The sequence below is a fragment of the Adiantum capillus-veneris genome, chromosome 20 (assembly GCF_014529385.1).
Source record: "Adiantum capillus-veneris isolate H3 chromosome 20, ASM1452938v2, whole genome shotgun sequence".
NCBI classification, from domain to species: domain Eukaryota; kingdom Viridiplantae; phylum Streptophyta; class Polypodiopsida; order Polypodiales; family Pteridaceae; genus Adiantum; species Adiantum capillus-veneris.
The window spans coordinates 99,202,832-99,207,409 of NC_140950.1; the positions used below are offsets into that span (position 1 = coordinate 99,202,832).

The 4,578-nt window shown below is 46.6% G+C and overlaps 1 pseudogene; it reads right to left on the reverse strand.

Annotated features, from left to right (window-relative positions):
• Window positions 1–2,950: 2,950 nt before the first annotated feature.
• Window positions 2,951–4,321, reverse strand: LOC147432980 (glutamate--glyoxylate aminotransferase 1 pseudogene; annotated as a pseudogene).
• Window positions 4,322–4,578: the final 257 nt, after the last annotated feature.

A 4,578-nucleotide genomic window follows, 5' to 3' on the forward strand; every position in this document is an offset into this window, starting at 1 on the left:
GGAAAACTGGAGGGAAAGTTATGCATGCATGTACATGTCTCTATGTTTATGGTTGTCTTTGTGCATCAACCCCTAATCATCCTCTTAATTTTTAATATAATTTGATTTTCATAAAAATAATCCCCAAAAAAGAAAAATTCCCGTCGCCCTCAATAAGTTTGTTATAAACACATAAACGATGACTAAAAATAATATTTGTAGGGTTAGATTATATTAAAAAGCACAGTGCTTTTTGGAATTCCCAAAAAGAATGAAAATCAAAAAAGCCATGGAAAGTTAAAGAAGAAAAATTTTCAAAATTGAACCATGACTTCACTTGGTCTAGCTCCCTTGGAGCTAGTAGAAAGAATTTGGCTCTACACCAAATAGCACAAAAAACAAAAAAAAAAAAGATTTTTCCAAAACTCAAACAAGTGGTTTTGGATCTAATAGAACTTGAAAATGACCTTGCTTGCCTTTTTAAAATATCACAGCATTGCAGAGTAAGCATTCTAGACTAAAACAAGGAAAATAAAATCATGCACTTTTGAAAACTCCATTTATCTTGTTTTTAAAAGAGATTCAAAAATCAAGGATCTTGCATTCTTTGTCTTGTTTCTCATTTCCCATTTTGCTTCAATCTCTTTAGATTGTGGCTTGGGTTTTTATTGATCTAGCAGGCGTCGCCACTTTCGCTATGCCTTGTAGCACTTCCCTTGCTCGCGCGTGCATTTACTCGCCCTACCTACCTCTCTTACCCTACCCGCCCCCTCGCTCCTGTGATTTCTCTTTCCTTGTCTACATTGGACTCACCTTGAACTACCCCCCCCCCCCCCCCCCCCCCCCCCTCTCTCTCTCTCTCTCTCTCTCTCTCTCTCTCTCACTCTCAACCAACCCCTCTTGCCTCGCCCAGCTTGGGCCGTCCTCGCCCTCTACTTACCCTCGCCTAGGCCTCTACTCGCTTATCCGGCCAACCAACTCGCCTTGCCGTTCCTTGCTCTTGCCTGCCCCTTGTTTGCTCAGTGCCAGCTTCCCACCGCCCACTCGATCACCACCGTAGACTTCCCTAACCTTCTTGCCCTCGCTTTCACCCATCCCCACAACCCAACCCCTCACTTGCTCGTCCAGCCACGGGGCTCACCCAACCCTTAGCTCAATTGGTCCCTAGCCCTAGCGTCACTTGCTTGCCCTTGCTCGAGTTCTCTTGGCACACCTTTCTCTACTCGCCTTGCCTTTGCTCCCCCTTGCTTGCCCAAGGCCAGCCCTGCTCCCCTTATCCATTCCTATCCCTCACCCATCGGCCCCACTCACCACAGTCAATTGCCGAAGGATCCCAACAAATTGCTCGCCCTTGACCACTCTGTCCTACCCACCCCTTTGCACCCGCTTGCCAATCTGCCATTGAGCGCATACAATCCGCATCTGCTCCCCCACTTCCATCTTTCGGGCCTTGCTCATTGCCCATTCGCACGCCCTTGCTCGCCTGCACTTGAACCATCCTTGCCCCTACACTTGCCCACTTGTCTGGCCTTGCTACCTACCCTTTGCCCTTGGGCTCTTGCCTTGCTGGCTCCCTACTCTCCCACAACCTTCTACCTGCTTTTTTATAACGTTATCCCACCCCCCTTGACTAACCTACCCCATCCCTTCCTCTTGCCTTATCCCTACGCTCCGGATTGCATTGATCTCAGGTCGCCTCGCTCCACCCAACGCTCTCACCTTGAACCTTGCACTATCGCCCGCCTGTTCCAATGCCCACTTGCCTTAGCCCGTGCCCTCGCTCTCTCCCTCGCCCACTCGTTTCTTCCCTCTAGCCCACTTGACTCACCCACCATGCTCGCCCAAGCATTCTGACCCCTTCGCTTGATGCGCTCATCAATTCACATCCTCGCAAGGACCGCCAGCATTGTCCTGCCCTCGCCAGGCTTTATCCTACCTTGCCTCGGCTCGTCCCGCCCCGCGCCCTCTCACTAGCCTTTCCCTTAACCCCCACCCTACCTTCCAACTCTTGCCCACCTACCCTCGGGACTATTTGACACCCCCCTTTTCAAGTGGGATCAACAGTCCACGATCTTCGAACAATCTTGATCATCCATTTATTCTTAGGAATAAAAACATTCCGATTGGTTGAGCCCCCGTGACTTGAACCCACCACCTACACACCGGAGTCTAAGGCTCTTCCATTAAGCTATCGCGCACTACTTGAAATGGAGGTCAAAATGTTCGGTCATATAGAAAAAATGATGGGGTGAGGATCACATGGTGTTCACTCGGAGGTCACTTTGGGATGCTCGAGGTTACACGATGATCACTTTGAAATAGGTGGGTTCACAAGGTGATCACATGGTGATTGGGATTCACACGGGAATCACTTGATGGTCACTTGATGCTCACATCAAGTTTATGTGAAGTTTACGCGGAGTTCATAGTGATCACTTGGGGATCTTTAATCCGCCATTAGATGGTGCAAAACCGATCCCGCCACCCCCAATCAAGAGGGACCGTAGATCCCACTTGACAGAGGGGGTTTCAAACAATCACGAGGCCCGCCCACCCTCCGTTTTCCGTCACCTACTTCCCAATCCTCGCCCTTATCTGATTTCCCCGTTGTGCTTCCTCTAGATGAGGGGCGACAACTCAAGGGTATTGACTCAAAAGTTCAATGGATGCCTTCTTATGGCCAATATCGAGTACGGCTCAAACAAAAAAACAAGGCCCAAATGGGTTCCAAGAATTCCTGGTTCATCGACTCATACTGGAGGTGACCACGCTTGTGCCCTACCCTTTCGTTGCTCGCTCGGGCATTGCCCCCCTACTCCCTCGCTATACCCGCCAACCCCCTCACCTCTTATCGCCTCTTGCCCCGCCGCTCGCCCACCCTCTTTCACTTGCACAATCCTACTCGCCGCCATTAGCGAAAGTTCCCCCACTACTCACCTCTCTCTCTCTCTCTCTCTCTCTCTCTCTCTCTCTAACCTCGCATCGCCCCCTTCTCAAGGAAACTCGATTTTAAGAAATGAGTACAGCTATTGAAGCCATCGGTCATAATATGAGCTTGCCTCGGTAAAGACTCTAGGATGCCTTTGCTCTCTTCAAAATATATTGGGGATGAGTACGGCCGGCCACCGAAAGCGGCCTCTCTCTCTCTCTCTCTCTCTCTCTCTCTCTCTCTCTCTTTATCCCGTGCACGTGAGCTTCTCTCACTTTTGGCATTTAGCCTTCAGCTCACAGACGTTGACACGTGTAAAGTGTGCTCTCTCTGCCATTATAGAATACATATAGATGAGATCTCACCTGGCTTTGGTGGATTAACCATTAGTCCTACAAAATATGACCTGGTCCATTTAGACTAAGAGCAATCGATGCCACTTTGTACATTTCATCTACTGTCTTTGGGTGATTGTTTATTAGCTCCAAGTATGCACCATGCAGATCGCACTCACCCCAGAAGCCCCTTGAAACATTATGAAAAGAGACTATCTTAGCCTTCTTCATGTAAGGAGGACCCATATCCATCATGACCTTCTCTGGCGGATGAAGTGTATCAATTGGACATTTATCAAGGTGAACGGGCGTTTGTTAGTGCAACATCACAAATGTGCTCTTCATGAAAGAATTGGATAAGCTCTCTCAGAAAATCTTTCAAAAGGCATTCTCCAGTCGGATTTCTTGAATTGATGAAGACCAAACCACGTACAATTATTCCTTTCATACGTGCCCCATTTTAGATCTTGCACATCCAAACCCCAACCAACCTCCAAACTCAAATAATAAGGTATCAAAGTTCCACCAACAAGCTGACTTTTAGCAAAATAGAGCGGATATTGTGGAATAGGACAAAGCACTCCGTCCTTCTCACCCTTAATGAGAAGGTTGAGAAGCTGAGCTACACCTTGCTAGCCCCGTCAGTGAGAAAAATCAACTATGAAGTACTTGGATACCTGTCTCTGTTCATAAGGAAGTCAACAACATCTTTCCTTATGCATGGTAGCCATTGTGAATCCCTCTAAGCACCTAGTTGACCAATCCACCAAATGTATATGACAAGTAATGTTTCGCATGGGGGATGACATCAGCAAAGAGAAAAAATTGTTTGCATTTGGATAATCTATGAATGGGGCTTGCAAAGCATAATCACCTAGCGAGGAAACATTAGTGGCTTCCAACCCAAGGCATGTGGGTTGCCTACATTGGTAGAAATAATCTTTTTTCCTTCTCTTTGAAGCTCAACTTCTCTGTGAAGCTCAGAAGTTGGAATGTAAAGCTCTCGAGATACAACATACACCATCTTCTTGATATTTCCATTGATGGTGTCTAGAGGAAGGACCTTTGTGGGCACCATCTCTCTCTCTCTCTCTCTCTCTCTCTCTCTCTCTCTCTCTATATATATATATATATATATATATATATATATATATATATATCCATCTATCTATCTATCTATCTTTTTTGGCATCTAATGATCATGGTGGATTCTCTCTCTATCTCTCCATATTTATCTATTGCATTGGTCTTCTTTCTATCTATCTTTTTTGGCATCTAATGATCATGGTGGATTCTCTCTCTATCTCTCCATATTTATCTATTGCATTGGTCTTC